This window comes from Rattus norvegicus, chromosome 15, assembly GCF_036323735.1.
Source record: "Rattus norvegicus strain BN/NHsdMcwi chromosome 15, GRCr8, whole genome shotgun sequence".
Taxonomy (NCBI): domain Eukaryota; kingdom Metazoa; phylum Chordata; class Mammalia; order Rodentia; family Muridae; genus Rattus; species Rattus norvegicus.
The window spans coordinates 8,337,390-8,361,693 of NC_086033.1; the positions used below are offsets into that span (position 1 = coordinate 8,337,390).

The 24,304-nt window shown below is 38.0% G+C and overlaps 1 long non-coding RNA gene across 1 annotated transcript; it reads right to left on the minus strand.

Annotated features, from left to right (window-relative positions):
- Positions 1-311: 311 nt before the first annotated feature.
- Positions 312-10,013, minus strand: LOC120097101 (uncharacterized). Its single transcript, XR_005494342.2, has 3 exons — positions 8,456-10,013; positions 6,913-6,969; positions 312-4,813 (listed from the first exon to the last, which is right to left on the minus strand). It is a non-coding gene; the product is annotated as an uncharacterized LOC120097101 (long non-coding RNA).
- Positions 10,014-24,304: the final 14,291 nt, after the last annotated feature.

Here is a 24,304-nt window from a genome sequence, read left to right on the forward strand (position 1 = left end):
TCCACTCTCAATCATCTGCAGGGGAGGTAGGGCCACACTGTCTATTCAGGACCACAGAGTCCTATGGAAGGAAATGGTCAGATTAAATAAGCATATTGCACTGAACTTCCTTTATTTAGCAAGCATTTAATCTACTCTCCATTTCTGGCAGTGATGCTGTCATGCAATAGGAAAATGGGGAAGAAGACAGAGGAAGCTCTAAAGAATTCATAAATGATTATACTTGGAAAGCAAGATGTTAAAGCAATCCACATAGCAAATAATTCGTATCTTAGTGGGACTGCAAATTATTTGTCATCCCTCACCTTAACAGTTCAACTTCTATTTCCTTTACTTGATTGCATTGAGCTCCATGGTGCAGACCTATCATTCCACTCTCTGCATGAGGTCAGACAGAACCAGGTATCTCATAATTCCATCTGCCACTCTTGGACACATTCACTCAGGACTTCTTCTCCTCTAATGTGTCTTCTAGATGCTGCTGACAGGAGGCCAGTCAAGGAGCAGCTTCATAAGTACATAGGTGGCTCTAGGTGACATTCCTTTCCTATATGAATGAGGAATCAAGTTATGTAGCATATACTCTAATTGAGACTTTAAACACTTACTCCCAGATGTGTCCTTTCTGAAACCCCAATGTGATGCTGCCGTCTTAAAACCTACAATCATAAATAAGATACACAGAATTTTGTAGCAATTAAGTTTTCCAAATAGCTTGATATATTTTAATATACAAACAATATCATCTTCATCTATATCAGCCACTGTGCAATAAATATGAAACAGTCAGCACGCATCTTGCAAGAATTGAGGATTAATTCAAGGAAGAAATTGGAGACTTATCAGAAATTTCAAGGAAGATCCACATACTTGGTTTCATACTTGATAGGCTACTAAGCATTCTGAAAACATTATAGTCTTCTGGGTACAACCCTTGATCCTAACTCTGATCAGTAAATAAAAATGTGATAACATAAAATGTCATTTACAGAGACTTACAAATAAAGAAAAGTAATGCACAGGTCACGTACCTGATTCAAGCCAACTAGTTATGACAGAAAACATTAAAGGGAGAAATAGAAATTTCAAAAGTATAAATAAACCCACGAGTAACAAAGATACAGAGCATCACCAGTTGATAACAAACTCTGTCAAGGCTCCTATGAAATACAAATGTACGTGATTAGAAATCCTTCTTCCCTTCAATTTTTAACCATCAGAGGCTAACATTCCCCTGCCTCTATTTATTCTCTCATGCAAGAGTCAGTCTTAAAAAATAGAAGATGGGTGTATATGCCTTGTCAGCTCCTAATTCTGAGAAAAGCTACTGCAACATGCAGGATACAGGGATATGGAACAGATATTTGAGATTAATTGTAAACTTTTATTTGGGGTAGGAGATACTGTTACACTATGGCAAAGCAAGTACATAGAATAAAAGCTCGCCCTTTTATTGTTTTTCATCAGTTAGCCTTTTATACTCTGTCTGTAATCAGTAATGAGGCAAGAGGCCTTTCAAATGTAAGTTAAATTTAAAATACTGTTTCCATATTCCATTTATAAATAGCAAAGCTTAGTACTATGTAATCATGTAAGATACAATGAAAGAATGTCTTAAAAGCTTTTGTTATTTGACTGAGTCGTATTGTGATTTTCTTTTCAGTTGCAAAAGAAATGTTTTATTTATTCTAGCATAGAGAAGGAGGCCAAACAGATTATCAAGCTAGATGTTTAACAAACACTGGGTGCTGTGATGATCTTTCTCAGTCGGACTTATTCATGGTTACCTTTTTCTCTAGGCTGCCCCTTATTTCACTGGTAAAAAAAAAAATAACGTCATTTATTTGGATCGAAATGGCTTTGCTCTTAATGGATCCATTAGGAGTATGCTGGAAAACGACCACAGCACTCTGTGTTTCAGTGTGACAATATGTAAGCAAAATGCACTTGCTGAAGAGGTACAGCAAGATTCTGAGCAAAATGAAAATGTGACCTATGGTTCAAATTGTATGTATTTCCAAATAATGGCAGAGCCGTAGAGCATTTGAAAAAGGCTACAACCTTCTGAGCACGGAGAACCAAGCTGTTCTACAGGTCTACACACATAAAACTGTGATCTATGGGAGCAGAGAGGAAAACACTCTCAGAGGAAGTCCCAGTGTACATCGGTTGGTGAACTTCATGATTTTAAATCTGAACTGTTCTTGCCAAAAAAAAAAATCTAACCCGTGGAATAGAGTGTCCCTCAAAAAACAATGACTAGCAAGTATTTAAAGAGTATCAAATGTTTTGGCAAAACTGAATGATTCCGCAACTTTCTCCCCATTAAAGCACTGTCATACAGCCAGTTCGACAAACTGGGCCCACAGTTACACCTCATATGACTGTGCTCCAGGCTTAAGTGATGGTACCTGAGTGCAAAGCTTAGCTCCTGTCACCATTACAGATGCAAACAATGTTATCTAAGTGCTGCAACTGAAAAAAGTTAGCCCTAATCAATAAAAAGGTCATCAGGGACTCAGAAAAAGGAGAGAGGAAAGATAATAGCTCCACTCTCTCATATAAACTGTAGAGTTATTAGTTGTACAATAGCACAATTTATGTTTTGAAACAGCTGGCTTGAAAAGTAACCTGGAAAATGTCCTTCCTTTTCTCTCCATCTCATCTCTATTCCTCCTGATTCCTTCTCTTCTTTCTTTGCGATTTTCTTTTCCTTTCAGGTCTTACTGTAGTCTATACTAGGATAAAACTTGTGATCTTACTAGTTCTGAGTGCTAGGATTCCAAGTATGCTTTTCCAGGCATGGATTGAATGTTTCATTTCCCCCCCTTTTTTCTTTTGTTTTCATTGTATATTTTCTTTATTTACATTTAAAATATTTTTATTTACATTTAAAATACCCCATTCTTGGCTTCCCCTCCAGAAACCCTCACTCCTTTACCCCTTCCCCTGCTTCTGTGAGGGTACTCTCATACCCATTCACCCACTCCCTTGTGCCTCCCTGCCCTGGCATTCCCCTACACTAGGAGATCAAGCCTTGACAGGACCAAGAACCTCTCTTCCCACTGTTGGCCAACAAGGCCATCCTCTGCTACATATGCAGCTGGAGCCATAGGTCTGTCCATGTTTACTCTTTGGATGGTAGTTTAGGCCCAGGGGACTCTGGTTATTTGATATTGTTGTTCTTCCTGTGGTGTTGCAAACCAGTTGAGCACCTTCAGTCTTTTCTCAAACCCCTCCATTGGGGACCCCTTGCTCAGTCCAGTGGTTGACTGTGAACAATCTGCTCTGTATTTGTCATGCTCTGGCAGAGCGTCTCAGGAGACAGCTATATCTGGCTCCTATCAGCATGCATTTCTTGGCATCAGCAAGTGTCTGGATTTGGTGAGTGTATATTGGATAGATCCGCAGGTGGGGCAGTCTCAGGACTGCCTTTCCTTCATCTCTGTTCCACACATATTTCCTATTAGTGTATTGCTCTCCCTTTTAAGAAGGACTGAAGCATCCAAGCTTTGGTCTTCCTTCTTGAGCTTCATATGGTCTGTATCTTGGATATTCTGAGCTTTGTGGCTAATATCCACCTATCAGTGAGTGCATATCATGTATGTTCTTTTGTGACTGAGTTACCTCACACAGGATGATATTTCTTAGTTTCATCAATTTGCCTGCAAATTTCATGAAGTCATTGTTTTCAATAGCTGAATAGTACTTCTTTGTGTACATGTACCACATTTTCTTGATCTATTCCTATGTTTGAGCTTCTGGCTGTTACAAATAAGGCCTCTATGAACATACTGGAGCATATGTCTTTGTTATATGTTGGAGCATCTTTTGAGTATATTCTGAGGAGTGGTATAGCTGCATCCTCAGGTGGAGGTATGTCCAATTTTCTGAGCAACCACCACACTGATTTTCAGAGTCGTTGTATCAGCTTGCAATCTCACCAACCAGAAATGAACCCACATACCTATGATCACTTGATCTTTGACAAAGGATTTAAAATCATCCAGCGAAAAAAAGACAGTATTTTCAACAAATGGTGCTGTTTCAACTGGAGGTCAGCATGTAGAAGAATGGAAATTGATACGTTCTTATTGCCTTGTACATAGCTCAATTCCAAATAGATCAAGAACCTCCGATACATTGAAACTAATAAAAGAGAAAGTGGGGAAGAGCTTCAAACACATGGGCAAAGGGGAAATTTCCTGAACAAAGCATCAGTGGCTTATGCTGTAAAATCAACAGTAGACAAATGGGACCTCACAAAATTGAAAAAGCTTCGGTAAGGCAAAGGACATTGTCAGTAGGACAAAATGACAACCGACAGATTGGGCAAAGATCTTTACTAATCCTACATCAGATACAGGGCTAATATCAAATATATAAAGAACTCAAAAAGTTAGACTCTAGAGAATCAAATAACCCTATTAAAACTTGGGGTACAGAACAAAACAAAGAATTCTCAACTGAGGAATATTGAATGACAGAGAAACACCTAAAGAAATGTCCAACATCTTTAGTCATCAGGGGAATTAAAATCAGAACAACCCTGGGATTCCATCTCACACCATTCAGAATGGCTAAGATCAAAAACTCAGGTGTCAGCAGATGCTGGGAAGGATGTGGAGAAAGAGGAACACTCCTCCATTGTTGGTGTGAATGCATGTTTCTTAATAATTTACTCCATTCTTTTCAAAATAAATTGGAGAAAAGATCACAGGTCATTAGATTGTTCCGTTTTTATTAATAAAATATGTTTAGATTCCATCTACCTCTTCAAGTCCTCCTTTGTCCACCTCCTTCTGGTCTTGCTCTGAAGAAGAAAATTCATGCCGTGTAATGCAAACTTAACAAAGAACTCTCGACTAAGGACGTAATACTTTTATTTTGCTAAAGGGAGATACTAACACTGCCTTCTAAATACTTGTAGCCACAAACTAGTGTAATTCTGAGCCTTCATCAGAGAAGATTTTTCATATATAGAATGGTGGTTAATACAAATTCACACTGGTCTGGGTGCAGGGAATAAGAGACTAGTAAGCACTTAGGAAACATCACAGAAAGGGGACTAAATGATTGTGAAGCCAGAGGTCAGGGGTAAATAATGTCTTCTGGATATGAAAGGCAATGCATACCTGGACTCACAGAAATGTTGATTGAGTCTATCATATGTATTATAAATCTTCTGAGACCATGTTAAATAGCATTTATTTGATAATTTTATTAAGACTGAGCCACTACCCTACACAGGGAGAGTGTAGGTATTTGACATTTAGATTTGCTTCCCAAAGGATCTTAGTGTTTATGTAAAGTGATATATGAATATGTAATTATATTATACCATAATTCATTACTCAAGCTAGGAAACATAAGAAAAGACTTTTCTGTGATTTCTGCGTGTTGTGCTAAGTTGCTGACATTCATTAATACCTATAACACTGTCTGCATGGCTTAAGAAGGCTTTCCAGGCAAAGGAGCACATGCTTGCATATGCCTCAAAGGATAATGCAGGATAACCAAACACGAAATTAAAAAAATGTGCTTTAGAAGCAACAACAACAAAGACATAAACAAATTGGTAACATTTGAACATAGGCTATAACTTTGGAGACATGTGAAATCAGTTTAACAAGTATGGTTGAATAAAGGTATAGTTTTTTTTTGTTGTTGAGAACATTCAAAGTCAAGAGCTTACAGGACAAGATTATTTTTAAAATGTGTCTCTCATTCCAAGTTGATGGGTTTATTTTTATCCTGCTGACATTAGAAAGTAACAATGATTACGGTGAGACTCAGCATGATACAGCAAAATATATTCTCCTGAAGGTGATTTCAGGGGCATAGTTTCAATCTGAACTGAAAGACGAGAATATCTAAAAGGGGGACATATGTTCGAAGGGGCGGAGTGATCAGAGAAGGGGCTTTCAGATTAAACCAGATCTTTGGGATGAAGGGTAGACTGCAGTGATAGTGACTGAGATGAAAAAACATGTCAAAGAAGGCTGTTGTAAATACATGGTTGTGTTGTCTTTGCAGTGGGGAGGGAGAAGGAATATAGAATAATTTATAATCATAGCTGAAACTATATGGCTAGCTGCAGTCAAGGAAGCCATAAGACCTTAGGGTAAAATAGGCTGCTATGTTGTTTAGCTCACGGATTTTGAATTACAGGTTCGACTTCACCATCCCGATAATGATAAACTACAACAGGCTCTACTTACTGAATAGGTACATCTTCAGAAGAAAAGACCAGGAGGGTCACAACCAATTTAGCCGTAATAGCTTCTTTTTTTTTAAACAGTGTCTTAGTTACCGTCTTATTGCTATGAACGGACACCATGACCTACATGAGTATTATAAAGGACAACATTTAATTGAGGCTGGCTTAGAGGTTCAGAGGTTCAGTCCATTATCATCAAAATGGGAGCATGGCAGCACCCAGGCAGGCATGGTGCAGGAGGAGCTGAGTTCTACATCTTCACCCAAAGGAAGCCAGGGACAGACTGAGCTACCTCAGGCAGCTGGGAGGAGGGTCTCCAAGCCCACCCGACAGTGACATGCTTCCTCCAACAAGGCCACACCTTCTAATAGTGCCACTCCCTGGGCCAAGCATATGGGAACTATCACAAACAGTATAGGAAAGACTATTATGGATGATGAAGGAGAATTTGTCTTATGGTGGGACAGAATGCATCTTCCTAATCTAAGCAGGCTCACCAATGACAAGATTCCAGTTCTTGGCTATTATTTTTTTTAAGCAATGTGATTTAACTTCGAATGTTAAATGAGGTTATATTGAAATATTTTTATTTTTTATATTTTTTGGTCATTGATCCAAACTTGGAACCCAAAATAGAATTATAGCTAACAAACCATAACAAAAGTTATGAGTTCAGGGGAATACATACTTACTGGAGCTATGCTGCACTGGCACAGGAATAGCCAAGCTATCTGGAAGAATAAAGAATTCTGAAAATGAAATGGAACAAGAGAGACATTTCAGAAAACTAATACTACATATCTCCTTATTCCACGTATCAAAATGAATGAGTCACTTCTAAGCAAGAAACAACCGCAAACCTAGGAGTTATGACTGCAGAAAACAATTGTTTTGTTTTTATTCATTATGTTAGAAAAAGCACAAGCACATTCTAAAGACCAATAATTAACGGGGAAAATATTTACAGGTAATACCTAAGATTCATTGCCCATATTACTACAGATAATTCCCTTATGATCAGCTTAGAAGAGAGTCCAAAATAGAAAAATGCTTTCGTAGGAATAGAGTGAAAGACATACATAAATGATCCTTAAAAGAACTGGAAAAGAGCAATAAATATCTCAAAGACTGTAAGTCTTACCAGTAATCATCATTATGCAAATTAAAGCACTAATGGGCAATTTGTTTATTCAACTGGCAAATACAGCTGCATGTATTTAGTGTTACTCTCAGGGTAGGAAAAGTACATACATACTGGCTTCCCCTTCAGTGATACACATCTTCTGTGAATTAATTTTACTTTCACTATCAGAGGTGTTTAATCTGCACATTTTAACCCAGCAAGCATCTTGTGAGTGTTTATACTAGTGTTATTTCTTTCTAATTCCTTTGTGCATGTCATTATAAAATATGTACTTTCCTTAAATACATAGTTTAATTTACTCTGTGAACTTTTAAAGATGCTGAAAAGAAAAAAAATCAACTTTGTAATCAGCAGTAAATTAATGCTAACATTAATTTTATAGTAAGTTCAAACTGATGCTAAAAATAGGGAGCATATGACAAAAAATTCTGTCATTCCTCTCACTTCCCTCTGTTTAACACCTCTCACTCACACACATATACAAATAGATAAATTTAGTCATATTATTTTAATTCTGAATGTGTTACATTATATGTTAAATACTTTGCTTAAAGACATTCATAATATATGATATATTTCTTTTTTATTCTTACAAAGGCTAAATAAACCTTGTTGAATATGTCTTTCTAAATTACTGATTTATTTCATGTTTCTCTACTTGATGGGATAGTTTTACCAAAGACTAACACTGTTTTGTACACTTGTCAAAATGATTTTTTGACTTTTGCATGTAATTCTTTCAAAAACTGAAGACATATCAACCTATTTTGACACATTAAGTTAATAAGAAAACTTCTGTGTAACAATAGCCATTTGCTATATAATTCCTGGGCCGGAAAAATGTTAAGGTTTACAGAAGCCACATAACCCCCAGCTCAAAGGCTCTAATACTTTCTACTGGCTTCTGTAGATACTCAGATATGTGTACCACAAACACACAGAAACATACTTCACACTCACATATATAGACATGTGTATGTATTATAATTTGAAATCACTACTTTCTTGCAGCAAATTAGTGCTGGCATTACTTTTATAGTAAGGCCAGACTCTTGTCAAAATAGATAGCACATGTACATGTGTACACTTACAGTTTGTATTTCTTCTCTTCGAGGTTAATTTAATAACTGACGCTTTCTTTATTTTAACCGGGAGTTCAGTTTTCCTCATTGATTGGTTAGAGTGCTGCTGTTATCGGAGAGTATTCCTATAAACATAATGTCCACAGTGTGTACTGAGCCACTTGTATTTCACATTTTCCAGTCAAGAAGATTCTTGGATATTTTGTTGGTCGATTCTAAATCACTGTGATGAAGCACCTTAAATGCACAAATTTAATGGGGTGGGGAGGGAGATATTTTAACTCATGGTTTCAGAAAATCAGTGCATGGTGGCTTGGATTTATGGGATGGCTTGCCTCATAGTAAAGAAAGCAATGGAGCAAGGAGCTAGAGACTAGGTAGCATCTTCAAAGGCACTCCCCATTGACCAACCTCTTTCAAACATGTTCTAACTTCCGAAGTTTCTAAAACCTCACAAAATAGGACCATGAGCTAGAGGCAAACCATTTAATACCCCCCACCCCAATGCAATGTCACATCCTTACAGGATTTGGGTCTTGGACCTGACTAGGGGCTGCAAGAGAATAAGGAAAGGACATTGAGCACAAAGACTTAGACAAGATGGAACTTGGTAAAACTGGCTTTCTGATGGCAAAGCACCATAGAAACCTTCAGTGCCTTTTATCTACAGTTGAGCAGGGAGAAGGAATTTTCCATTCAGTTGAACAAGGCAGTGGAGCTTACGATTCAGAGTTGAACAAGGAGTCACGGTTAGCTTAGCTCAGTAGGAGCAGGCTCTGTAGGGAGCAGTCTTCATGGTGTTGCCCATGTCAAGCAAAAAGCATTCACTCAGAAGTTCACTTGCCCTCTTCAAGGTAGATTTTATATTTGAACCATGACAATTTTTACTGCACATGCAGATAATTTATCAAAGTGAATCAGTCAATTTTCACCTGAGTTTCTTCATGCAAGGTCACACTTCAGAAAGTTCTTTCCCAATTTAAAAATAAATTGCAATTTCTTTGGTTTAGAGTCTATGTAGGTTTAAGTCATGAGGCAGCAATGTAATTTCCTTCTCTGTATAGATAAATCATAATGTCTGTCAAAAGAGACTAGTGACTGCCTCTGTGCATAGCCTTACATGGATCCTTGAGACCCCTCCATAATCTGCATTATGAATGCTTATGCTGGAACACTGAACTATCCTGAGTTGTTTATACACAGCCTACTGGCTTGGTAAATATTTTCTACATTTGTCTTTTCTTTGGAACTTTCAGAACCTTATCAACTTATCACAACTCTAGATTACTAACTTCTGAATTTTGGCCCAATATGCCTCACTCTCCCCCTCCCCAGGAACAATGCACACAGTAGATTCAGGTCAAAGATATAAAGAATGGCAATATCTTTCCCTTTTAAGAGTGTTACCTTGGATGGCCAGCAAGAGAGAGTGGTTAGCTTCCAAAGTACCTGTGATTGTATGAGACACTGAGTACCATAGAATCCTTCCTATATGTGGACAGTGAAGTATAGGGAGTCTGCTGTAGGTCCCTTTACCTTAGGAGACTTTACTGGATTGGGGTTGTCTGCTAAGATCTAAAAGGGCAGCAAAGATCAGTTCCTGCAGTATTGCTGGTATACTGGTGCAATTTGTTTACATATCACCTAATGCAAATTTGGTCCTATGTTACTATGTCATAGAGACCTTACTGACTAGCTGGAAACACACACTCACACACTCACATTCTCATTCTCATATTCTCTCTCTCTCTCTCTCTCTCTCTCTCTCTCTCTCTCTGTCTCTCTGTCTCTCTGTCTCTCTGTCTCTCTCTGTCTCTGTCTCTCTCTGTCTCTGTCTCTGTCTCTGTCTCTCTCTCTGTCTCTCTGTCTCTGTCTCTCTGTCTCTGTCTCTCTCTCTCTCTGTCTCTTTCTCTCTCTCTCTCTCTCTCTCTCTCCACCACTTTTCTCTTTTCACTTTTTAAACATTTTTTACTGGATATTCATTTACAGTTCACGGTACCCCCTCTTGAAACCCCCTATCCAACCCCTCTTCCCCTGCTTCTATGAGGGAAATTCCCCACCAACTCACCTACTCCAACCTTACAGCAATAGCATTCCCTACACTGGAGCATCAAGCCTTCACAGGACCAAGGGCCTATCCTCCCATTGATGCCACATAAGGCCACCCTCTGCTAGATTCGCAGCTGTAGCCTTGCAAACCCCTTCAGCTTCTTCAGTCCTTCCCTTAATTCCTCAATTGGGGTCCCCATGCTCAGTCCATTGGTTGGCTGCCAGAATCCCAAGTTGTATTTGTCATGCTCTGACAGATCCTCTCCAGAGACAGCTATATCAAGCTCCTGTTAGAAGCACTTCTTGGCATCCACAATACTGTCTGGGTTTGGTGTCTGTATATAGGATGGATCCCCAGGTGGGGCAGTCTCTGAATGGCCTTTCCTTCAGTCTCTGCTCTACACTTTGTCCCAACAATTCCTTTAAACAGTAGCAATTCTGGGTGAAAAAATTTAGAGATAAGTGGGTGGCCCCATCCTCCAACCAAAGGCCTTGCCTAAGCTTCAGATATAGTCTCAACATGTTCTCCCTCCCATTTAATGGGCATTTCAGCTAATCTCATCACCTTTTGGTCCTGGGAACCTCTTGTTTTCCTAGCTTCTGGGACTTCCTGGTGACTATCACCAGTTCCCCAAACCCTATTGCTAAACACTTCTCCTCAATTTCCTGACCATCTGTATATCATCCCTAGCTCCTCCCAGACACGATTTTGCCCCCATTTTCACCTCCTCCTCCCGTACTCCCACATCCCTCTCACACTCTACCTCCTATGAGTATTTTGCTCCCCTTATAAGAAGGACTGAGGCATCCACACTTTGCTTTTCCTTCTTTTTGAGCTTCATATGGTCTGTGAGTTGAGCTTTTTGTCTAATATCCACTTATCAATGAGTACATACAGTGTGTTCTTTGTGACTTGGTCACCTCAGTCAGGATGATATTCTCTAGTTCCATCCATTTGCCAGCAAATTTTACGAAGTCATTTTTTTTAATAGTTGAGTAGTTCTCCATTGTGTAAATGTACCACATTTTCTGTATCCATTCCTTTGTTGAGGGACATCTGGGTTCCTTCCAGCTTCTGGCTATTATAAAGAAGGCTGCTATGAATATATTCAAGCATGTGTCTTTGTTATAGACTGGAGCATCTTTTGGGTATATGCCCAGTAGTGTTAAAGCTGTGTCCTCTGGAATTATTATGACCAATTTTCTTAAGAACCACCAGACTGATTTCTGCAGTGTTGTGAAAGCTTGCAATCCATCCAACAATGGAGGAGTCCTCCTCTTTCTCCACATCCTTGCCAGAATCTGCTGTCACCTGAGTTTTTGATCTTAACCATTCTGAATGGTATGAGTTGGAATTTTGGGATCATTTTGATTTGCATTTCACTGATTACTAAGGATGTTGGACATTTCTTTAGGTGTTTCTCAGTCATTCAATATTCCTCAAGTTGAGAATTCTTTGTTTAGTCCTGTAGCCCAGTTTTTAAAAGGATCATTTGATTCTCTGGAATCTACCTTTTTGAGTTCTTTGTATATATTGGATATTAGCACTCTATTGGATGTAACATTGGTAAAGATCTTTTCCCAACCTGTTGGTTGCTGTTTTGTCCTATTGACAGTGTCCTTTGCCTTACAGAAGCTTTTCAATTTTATGAGGTCCCACTTGTCTTTTGTTGATCTTAGAGTGTAAGCCATTGGTGTTTTGTTCAGGAAATTTTCCCCTGTACAAATGTGTTTAAGACTCCTTCCCACTTTCTCTTCTATTAGATAGAGTATCTAGTTTTATGTGGAGGTCCTTGATCCACTGGAAAGAGCAGCTTGACAGCACATTTGAAAGGTCTAGAACAAAAAGAAGCAAATACACCAAAGAGGAGTAGACGACAGGAAATAATCAAACTCAGGGCTGAAATTAACCAAGTGGAAACACTGAGAACTATATAGACAATCAGTAAAACCAGCGGCTGGTTCTTTGAGAAAATTAACAAGGTAGATAAATTCTTAGCCAGACTATTCAGAGGGCACAGGGACAGTATCCAAATTAAGAATATCAGAAATGAAAAGGGAGACACACCAGAAACTGAGAAAATGCAAAAAAAAAAAAAAACACATCAGATCTTACTACAAAAGCCTATACTCAGTAAAACTGGAAAATCTGAATGAAGTTTTTAAACATTTTAAATTTTCTATTGATTTCTGTCTCACATTTTTCATTTTTCTTTTATTTCTTTCATCTCATCATCTTTAAACACTGTCTTTTTCTTCATCCACTGTGGGGTTTGAATCCTCCAGCACAGTTAAGAAAAGCCAAAAAGACTAGGAGTATGGCATCAGAGTTCTTACATGAAGGAGTGGAGAAGCCACTTTGTGAAGCTATGCAGTAAAACCTGGATTGCTTTGTAAATACAAAGACAGTGGAGATGCCAGAGGTATGGGATACATGGTTTATGAGAAAGGGTGTAGAGACTGTCCAAGAGGTAACAGTGTACTGCAGTCAGCAAAAGTGGAAGGGAAGAAAAGTGTACATCCTTTGTCTGTGAACAGAGACACCAAATTTTGAGTTTGCTTTTCTGATTTTTAATAGCTCTTTGTCCAGAATTTTATCATTATGTTCTTATTCCTTCCTTTTCAATTGATAATGTTCATTCTGTGCCATTGTATGTTGGATGTTTGTGATTTGCATTTGCATTTTGATTTGACAGTTAAGAGATTGTCTTGCATCTCAGAAGAGGCATTGGCTTTTTTTTCCTATTGGGTCGCTCTTTAATCTTATTCTTATTGCTTGCATGAGAAATGGTTACTTCGCATTAATATTTTCAAATCATAATTTTTTACTAATAGCTTTTAAAAAATCTTTATTACTTTTTTACTTACATTCCAAAAGTTGCCCCCTTCCCAATTTCCCCTTCTCAAGGACTTCATTCCATCTTACCTTTCCTCCCACCTCTGAGAGGGTGCAATCCCATTCGCACACTCATCCCCATCTAACCCACCCTAGCATTCCTCTTCCCTGAGGCATCAAGTTTCCATAGGATTAAGTATCCTTTCCCACTGAGGTCATATAAGGCAATCCCCTGCTACACATGTGCCCTGGGCAAAGAACTAGCCTATGTATGCTCCTTGGTTTTTGGCTTAGTATCTGGGAACTCTGAGGGATGTGGGTTAGTTGACACTGTTGTTCTTCTTATGGGGTTGCATTCACATTCAGCTCCTCAGTCCCTCCTCAAACTCTTCTATATTGGTTCCCAACAACAATCCAATGGTTGGCTGTAAGTATCTGCATTTGTCTCTGTCAGTTACTGGTATAGCCTCTCTGAGGACAGCCATTGTAAGCTTCTGTCTGCATACACGATATGGGCTCAGTAATAGTGTCAGGATTTGGTGTGCACATACGGGATGCATACCATGTTGGCCTGGTTACCTGGTGCCTTTTTTTCAATCTCCGCTCCATTTTTGTCCCTGCATTTCCTTTAGACAGAAACAATTCTGGATTAAAAAATTTGAAGAAGGGGGGTGGTCCCTTGCTTCATCTGGAGGCCATGTCTATCTACTGGATGTGGTCTCTTCCAGTTCCATCTCTCCACTGTTGGGCATTTCAGATAATACCATCGCAGTTGAGTCCTGGGAGCCTCTCAGATACCAGATCTCTGAGAATTTGTAGAGGTTCCACCTGCTCCCGACACCTACTGCTGCATGTTTCAACTCATTCTCCTGGCCTTCTGGGCACCCCTCCTTTCTTTCCCCATACCTGATCTCGACCTTCTTTTTCTCCTGCCCCTTCCCTCCCCCACCCAGTTTCCTCCTTACCTCTGCCCTTCTCAATTATTTTATTCTCCTTTTAAGTGGGTTTCATGTATCTACACTTGGGTCTTCCTTCTTGTGAAGCTTCCTACAATCTGTGAATTGTATCCTGGTTCATCTGAACTTTTTGGCTAAGATCCATTTACGAATGAGTACATACCGTGCATGGCCTTTTGGAGTTGGATACCTCACTAAGGATGCTATTTTATAGTTCCAGCCATTTGCCTGCAAATGTGGTTATGTCTCTAATATCTGAATAGAATTCCATTGTGAAAAATGAACCACGTTTTCTGTATCCATTCTTCAGTTGAGGGACAAATAGGATGTTTCCTTTTAACTATTATGAATAAGGGTGTTGTGCACACAGTGGTGAGTGTATCTTTGTGATATGATGGAGCATCTTTTGGATATAGTGCCAGGAGAGTTATAGTTGGGTCTTTAGGTAGAACTATTTCCAATTTTCTGAGGGACTATCAGATTTGCTTTCCAGATAGGTTGTATCAATTTAAAATTACACCAGCATTGGAGGAGTGTTCCTCTTTCTCCATATCCTCGTCACATATACTGTCACTTGAGTTCTTGATCTTAACCATTCTGGTTGATGTAAGGTGGAATCTCAGGGGCTTTTGATTTGCATTTCCTTGATGATAAACGATGGTGAACATTTCTGTAAGTGCTTCTGAGCCATTCAAGATTTCTCTGTTGAGAATTCTGTTTAACTCCATGCTCCATTTTTTTAATTGGGTTATTTGTTGTTTTGGAGTTTAACTTTTTGAGTTCTTTGTATATTTTGGATATTAACTCTATTTGAATGTAGGGCTAGTGAAGATCTTTTGCCAATCTGTAGGTTGCCATTTTGTCCTATTGACAGTGTCCATTGCTTTAGCACAGTTTCCAGTTTCATGTGGTCTTGTTTATAAATTGTTGATCTTAGAGCCTGGGCCACTGATGTTCTGTTCAGGAAATTTTCCCTTGTGCAAATGTATTTGAGGTTATTTCCAAATTTCTCTTCAGCATATTTGGATTTATGTGGAGGTCCTTTATCCATTTGGACGTGAACTTTTACAAGGAGATAAATGTGGGTCAATTTGCATTCTTCTACATGCAGACTGCCAGTTACACCAGCACCATTTCTTGAAAATGCTTTCTTTTTTTTTCTATTGGATGTTTTTGGTTTCTTTGTCAAAAATGAAGTTTTCATAGGTGTGTGGGTTTATTTCTTAGTCTTGAACTCTATTATATTGATTGACCTGTCTGTTATACCAATACCCCTCAAACTATTTCACAAAAATGAATAAAAGGAATACTACCTAATTCATTCTGTGAAGCCATAGTTACTCTGACACCTAAGACACACAAACACCCAAAAAGAACTTCAGCAGACCAATTTTGCTTATGACTATCAATGCAAAAATACTCAATAAAATTTTCACAAATTGAATCTAAGACTACATTAAAACATCAATCACCATGGTCAAGTCGGGTTTATCCCAAGGATGTAGGGATGGTTCATTATATGGAAATCCATCAACAAAATGCACTATAAAAATAACTCAAAAAGGAAAAAATTCATACGAAATAACCTTGGACAAAATACAAAACCCCTTCATGTTAAAAGTACTGGAAAGATCAGGAATTCAAGCCTCATACATAAACATAATAAAAGCAATAGCTAACATCAAATTAAATGGAAAGAAACCTGAAGAAATCCCACTAAAATCTGGAACAAGGCTGCCCATCTTTCCCTATCTATTCAATACAGTACTAGGAGTTCTAGCTAGAGCAATAAGACAACAGAAAAAAGATCAAGGGGATACAAATTGGAAAAGAAGTAGATGTGTCATTATGGATAATATAATAGTATACATAAGCAACCCAAAAATTTTATCAGAGATTTTCTACAGCTGAGCTTCTACAAGAACAGAGAAATTCTACAGAGAATTTCTAACAACTTCAGCAAAGTGGCTAGATATAAAATTAATTCTAACAAATCAACAGGCTTCTTTTATATAAATGATAAAAGGGATAAGAAAGAAAATATGGAAGCAACACCCTTCACAAGAGGCATACATAATAAAAAATATCTTTGTATAACTCTCACCAAAGAAGTGAATGATTTATATGGCAAGAACTTCAAGTCTCTGAAGAAAGAAATTGAGGGAGACCTTAGGAGATGGAAAGATGCCCCCATGCTTATGGATTGGAAGGATTCACATAGTAAGAATGACCATGAAATCAAAAGCAATCTTCAGATTCAATGCAATCCCCATGAAATTTACAACTCAATTCTTCATAGAATTAGAAAGAACAATTCATCTGGAACAACAAAAAATACAGGATTGTAAAAATAATTCTCAAGAATAAAAGAACTTCTGGGGGAATCACCATCCCAGATCTCAAGCTGTACTACAGAGCAATAGTGACATTGGCCTTTTAAGTAGTCATAAATCTAAAAGATTATGGGACCTTTGAATTTGTACTGAAAAAATATTATGATATAATTATAGGCCTATGGGGTCTAGGGAGTCCAATGTTGTGGTTTGAATAAGAAAGGATTCTATAGTCTGATCCATTTTCATGCTTATACTCCAGTTAATGCGTTGACTGACAAGTATTAGAAGGTGTGTCCTTGTTGGATATGGTATGGCTTTCATGGAGAATATGTGTCACTCAGGGTGGACTTTGAGGTTTCAGAAGTCCATAACAAGCCCTTCCCCTCTTTCTCTTGCCTGTCTCCTCTCTCCCTTCTCTTTCCCTCTCTCCCTCATTCCCTCTCTTCTTCCCTACTGCTGCAGTATGTAAAGCTCAGCTACTGCTCCAGTGATATGCCTGTATACTTCCTGCCATGATGACCATTGTCTAACCCTTTAAAACTGTAAATAAACCCCCCAATTAAATCCTTTCTTTTATAGGACTTGCCTTGTTGTCTTTTCACAGCTATTGAACTAAATTCCAGCACTCTTGTTTTCATAGTTATGGATGCTTTAGCACATGCTTAGTTTTTCGTACATTTCTGCATCTGTGTCATTACTCTTCCTTGTTTTTGTGTGTATTTGTCTTTTCTCCCTCTGCATTTGGCATACACAAAGTGTTCCAAGCATACTGTGTAGATGGTCTGCTACTAAAACATACTTCCAAGCCAACTAACAAAAATCATATTTTCCGTTATGTACAATCAAGCCACACTCAAATTTTATTGAGTCCTTAACATAAGGTGTGGAATAAATAATTATCCCAAGCCATCAACCAGAGCCCTAGTAAACATGGTGCTGAGATGGAGGGCTGGAGAACAGAGTAAGGAAGAGAGAAAATAGTCAATGAAATAAACACTTTCCAATGCCAGGAAAGGTATGCACATCTTGGCAAGAAGACATTTAGAAAAACCAGGAAATCACATCCCAAGGGATATTAAAGATGCTCAGAGTACAGAACAAATAATAATGGAAGCTGTGAGAATTGCCAACTCATCGATAAACCATCAGGATAACATTTCTAAGCAGAAGCTGTGAAGGCGTAGAGATCACTGGATGATACAGCCTCATCATTGAAGAGGACATAAATACCAATGTGTATTGTTAAATTCAGCACTTTTATCCTTGTAAACTGAAAGAGGAACAAAGAACTTTCTAGAACACCAAGTAAAGGAGTACATGAGCATTAACTCAGCACTGCCAAAATGCTCAGCAGAATCTTCTCCACAGAAAGACAAAAATTCAAAAAGAATAAAATAAAGTCAGAGCAGAACATTAGCAAAGGAGACAGAGGGCAGAATTAATCATCGGATGAACAACAATATCACTGGAATTGGTGCATGATTTCCAATCATGATTCAAACAATGTAAGGGGTTTTAATGCTCCATTTAGCCCATACACATACAGCCACCAAACCCAGAAAATATTGCTGATGCCAAGAAGTGAATGCTGACAGGGGCCTGATATAGTTGTCTCCTGAAAGGCTCTGCCAGAGCATGACAAATACAGAGACGGATGCTTACAACCAATCACTGAACTGAGAACAGGGTCCCTATTGGAGGAGTTAGAGAAAGGATTGAATGAAATTAATGGGTTTATAACCCCATAAGTACAACAATACCCACCAACCAGAGCTCCCAGGGGCTAAGTCACCATCCAAAGTATACACATGGATAGACCATGGCTCCAGCAGCATATGTAGCAGAGGATGACCTTGTTGGGCACCAATGGGAGAAGCCCATGGTAGAAAAGTATCTATTTGGTACCTCTCACATCCTTGAATACAGGACAAAGAAATAGGAAGTGTACTTAAGTGTACTTAGAATAGAAAATCTCAAGGCATGCAGTTGACCTGCTTCCTTCAGTGAAGCTCTCACTTCTAAGTGTTACACAAGCTTCCAGAAACAGTGCCATCAGCTGGCAGCCAAGCGTTCAAATGTATGTGAATTTTATCACATTTAAGTCACAACTCTCTCTGTCTCTGTCTCTGTCTCTGTCTCTGTCTCTGTCTCTGTCTCTGTCAAATAAAGAGTCTCCAAATGTAATTCTGGCTGTCCTGGAGCTCTCCACATAGACATGACTGTCCTGAAATGGGATAGAACTCTCTACATAGACCTGGAGGCTAGAAGCTGCACCAATGCTCCTGGCCTAGTCTCCTGAGTACTAGGATGCAAATGATATTCTGAGAAAATTAAATCTGAGACAAACCAGAAGTCATACTCTTATTTAAAAAGGAATCAAGTCAATATTAAAAGATAAAATCATTGCATTTTGTTAAAAGAAACAACACATAAAGGAATTACAAAACTTGGAGATATATGCTCATTGAATATTGGCATCTCCATTTGTACTAAAACAAACATTATTGAACATTAAGAAAGAGACCTGTGGCCTGGTCCCACAAATACATAGGTCATCAGGATAAAAGGCCAGACAAAAACTTCAAATGTAAACTATGTTTTTATTTGAAGGGGGTTTCGTAGACATCTACAGAAAGTTCCACTCTGACAACTGCAGAATAAACATTCATTTCAGAAGCTTATACAACATTAGCCAAAGTTGATCATATTTTAGGGTGCAATTCAAGGTTCACAAATTCATTATAACAGAAATAATGGAATGAAACTGTAACCCAATAGTAAGAGAAACTCAGTGTATACATGCACACTATACAGTGTACTTTTAAATGACATATTAAAAATTAAAGTATCTCTTGAAAAGAAATTAAGATGGATAGAAAAACTTTGGGGTTTACTAATGGCCATTGTAAAGGAAATTGTATTATTAATGACTATATTTAAAGCCCAAGTAATCTCAAGAATCTTAGCATTGTGTCTTATGGCTTAGCAAAATAACGTTAATGAAAACCAGTAAAGGAAAATAAATAACAAGGCACCAAGCAGAAATTAAAAGGTATATTAAAAATGCACAGCATCATTGAAACATGAAGTTGAATTTTGAAAAGATGAATAAGATTGACAAATGCGTACCAAACTAAAGAAAGAGTTGAAGTAAGGTGTATAAGAACAGATAGCACACAATCTAAATGGATATTAGTGATGTTTTGAAAATTTATACCACAAAGTTATGAACTATAAAATACTGCCTGGCACAGCCTGCAGAGGTGCGTGGTGTGCACATGGTCTACAGAATCCAATAGTCTAGCTCTGACCTTGTTCCTAGGTCCACGGGAGCATTTTAGAGACACCAAGAGCATCATGCCTCCCGATAGAAAGCTTTAGGAGCCCCAAAACTAGTCATCTTGGAACCTTACTCAACTACTCATCATAGTTGGTTTTGCCTTTCACCCCAGCTGATTCACCTGAGATAGCCTGCAAAGTTGAATCTGCTTATCACCCCAGCTGAATCTGACTTGGACATAGCCTGCAGATAAGGGTCTAGCCTCAACACAGCATATTGAATGGGGTCTGCCTGAGACACTTAAAACAGACTAGGGTATCCTGACCACAACTTTGTGGTCCACAGCTCCTCCCATATTCTGGAAAAGACCTGCTGCCATCAGAACCATCAACACAGCATGAGAATAAGCCAAATGCCTAAAGAACAGAGTAAGAATAGAGTCAACAAGTCTCAGAGCAATATGGTACCATCAGAGCCCAGCTATACTGCTGCCAACAAACCTTGGATATCCAGATGAAACTGTAGCACAATAAAAGGATATTAAATCTAATCTTATAAAGAGGATAGAGACCTTTAAAAGGCATGAATAAATTGCTTAAGGAAATACAGGAAAATACATTCAAACAAATAGAGGCATTAAAAGCAAATAAACATAAAGAAATATAGGAAAATATGCCCAAACAGGTGAAAGATATGAAGAAAACCATCTAGGACCCAAAATGGAAAATGTAACTAATAAAGTAAACATATACTGAGGACATCCTGGAAAAATATTGAAAACCTAGGGAAGAGAAGAGAAATCACAGACATAAGAATCACCAACAGAATACAGGAGATAGAAAAGAGAATCTCAGGTGTAGAAAATATGATAGAAGAAATCAATATATCAGAAAAAAGTGAAAAATCTAAAAAGTTCATGATACAAAACATCCAGGAAATTTGGAATATTATGAAAAAACTCAAACCAAGAATAATGTAAATGTAAAAATAAGGAGAAGCAGAAGGAGAAGGGGGAGGGAAAAGGGAAAGGGAAAGGGAAGGGGAATGGGAGGAAGAAGGGGAAGGGGAAGGGGAAGGGGAAGAGTCCCAGCTCAATGGCCCAGAAAAATATCTTCAAAAATGTCATAGAAGAAAATTTTCCTAACCTAAAGAAAGAGATATCTATAAAGGTACAAGAAATGTATAGAACACCCACATATTGGACCAGACCTGCAAATCTTCCTGCCACATAACAATCAAAACACTGAATATAAAGGGACAAGAAAGAATTTTAAAAGCAGCAAGGGAAAATAGCCAAATAACATATAAAGGCAGAATAATACCCAATTTCTCAGCTGAGACTATGAAAGCTAGAAATGCCTAAGAAGCCACAGATGTCAACCCAGACTACTATGTACAGAAAAACTTTCAGTCATCATAGATAGAGAAAATGAGATACTCCACGACAAAACCAAAATCCAGGAATACCTTTCCATTAACCCAGCTCTTCCGGGGGTAATAAGGAAAACTTTAACTCAGTGAGGCAAAATATAGCCAAGAAAACACAAGAAATAAATAATTTCACACTATTTAAGCCAATAGACAAGAAACATACATGTAACCACCACCAATATTAAAATAACAGGAAGCAACAATCATTGGTCATTAATATCTCTCAACATCAACAGACTCAATTCCCCAGTAAAAAGATGCAGCCCAACAAATTGGATATGTAAACAGAATCCATCATTCTGCTGTATACAAGAAACATCTCAGCAACAAATATAGTCATTATCTCAGCATAAAGGGCTGGAAAGGGGGTTTCCAAGTAAATGAACCGAAGAAGCTGAAATAACTATTCTAATATATAATAAAGTAGAGTTTCAAACAAAAGTAATCCAAAGGGACAAGGAAGAACACTACATATTCATTAAAAGAAAAATCCACCAAGAGGACATCTCAATATGCTCTAAATGCAAGAGACCTCACCTTCTGAAAAGAAAACACATTAGTAAGGCTTAAATAACATAAACCCCATACATTAATAGTAGGAGATGTCAACAGCCCTCTCTCACTAATGGGCAGGACAATGAGACAGAAATTAAATAGAAAAATAATGAAATTAACAGATGTTGATTCAAATAGACCTATAGAGCATGTCACCCAAACCCAAAAGAATATACCTTCTTCTCAGCACCTCCCAGAACCTTTTCCAAAATTAGTCATATAACCTCAAGAGATACAAGAAGACTGAAATAACCCTGTGTATCTTATCAGATCACCATGGATTGAAGCTGGATTTCAATGTCTACAGAATCAACGAAAGCCTCTATATTCAGGGAACCTGAACAACTCTTTACTTTATGATCATTGGGTCAGGGAAGAAAGAAAGAAAGGAACAAGGGAGGGATGGAGGGATGGATGGATGGGTGGATGGATGGATGGATGGAGGGAGGGAGGGAGGGAGGGAGGGAAGGAAGGGAGAAAGGAAGAAAGGAAGAAAGGAAGAAAGGAAGAAAGGAAGAAAGGAAGAAAGGAAGAAAGGAAGAAAGGAAGAAAGGAAGAAAGAAAGAAAGAAAGAAAGAAAGAAGAAACAAACAAACAAAGACAGCCAGACTTTCTAGAATTCAATGATAATGAAGGTAGAACACATCTAAACTTATGGGACACTATGGAATAAGTGCTAAACGGAAAGATTCTAGCTCTAAGTGGAGCTAGGAGAGTTCTCAGATTAATGAGTTAATAGTATGCCTGAAGGCTCTAGAAAAAAATAGAAGCAAAAACACTCAGGAGAAGTAGATAACTTGTAATAATCAAACTCAGGGCTGAGGTCAATCAGTTAGAAGCAAATAGAATAATATAAGGGATCAATGAAAGCAAGAGCTGGTTCTCTGAGAAAAATTGACAAGACGAACAAAAGCTTAGCCAAACTAACCAAAAGGCAAAGAGACAATCCAAATCAACAAAATCAAAATTGAAAAGTGAGACATGACAAGGAAACAAACAGAATATTCAAAGGATCATTACGTTTTACTTCAAAAGCCCATATTCCAAAAGTTTGAAAAATCTAAATGAAATGGCTTATATTCTAGAAAGAGTCCAATTATCAAACCTAAATAGAGAACAGGTAAACCATCTGAATAGTCCTAAAAGTCCTAAGAAAATAGAAGCAGTCATTAAAAGTTTCACAACCGAAAAAATCCCTGGGACAAATGGTTTCATCACAGAATTCTACCAGACTTTTAAAGAAGAACTTATACCAATGTTCTTCAAACTTTTCCACAAAATAGAAGCAGAAAGAACACTGCCAATGTCATTCTATGAGGCCACAATTACCCTGATAGCTAAACCACACAGACTCAATAAAGAAAGAGAATTACAGACCAATCTCCCATATAGATTGATGTAAAAATACTCAATAACATATTCTCAACCTGAATCTAAGAACAAATCTGTCGTGGTTTGACTATAGTTAGCCCAGGAAGTGACACTATTAGGAGATGTGGCCATGCTGGAGTAGGTGTGGCCTTGCGTCATTGTGGGGCCTGGTTTGAGACCCTCCTCCTTGCTGCTGGGAAGACAGTCTTCTTCTTGACTTACTTTGGATGACATGTAGAACTCTCAGCTCTTCCTGTGTCACGACTGCCTGAAAGCTGCCAAGGTCCCATCTTGATGATAATGGACTGAACCTCTGAACCTAAAAGCCAGCTCCTATTAAATGTTGTCTTTTATAAAAGTTGCCTTGGTCATAGCAGTAAAACTCTAACATAATATTGAAGAAAGCATACACCATGACCAAGCATACAGCATGACCAAGTAGGCTTCATCACAGTGGTGCAGGTGTGGTTCTATATATGAAAATGCATCACTGTAATCCACCATATAAACAAACTGAAAGAAAAATATGATCATCTCACTTGATGCAGAAAAATCATTTGACAAAATCTATCACCCCTTCATAATAAAATCTTCAAAAGAAAATGTACCCAACTAAGCACAGTAAAGCCAAAATACTGCAAGCCTATACTAGCCAATATCAAATTAAATGAAGAGAAACTTAGAACATTTCAAAGACTGTATTTATTCAATATCATACTTGAAGTTCTAGTTAGAGTAATAAGATGAAGGCAATACAAATCAGAAAGGAGGTCAATGTTTCATTAATTGAAGATATGATAGTTTATAGAAGCAACCCCCAAAATTTTACCAGAGAATTCTTACAGCTGACAAATCATTTCAGCAAAGTGGCTCAACACCAAATTAACTAAGAGAAATCAGTAGCCCTCCTCTGTATAAGTGATAAAAGGCTGAGAAAGAATTTAGGGAAATCATACCCTTCAGAGTATCCAAAAATGATGTCAAATATTTTCATGTGACTCTAATCAGCAAGTAAAAGACCTGTGAATTGAAAAGAACTTCAAG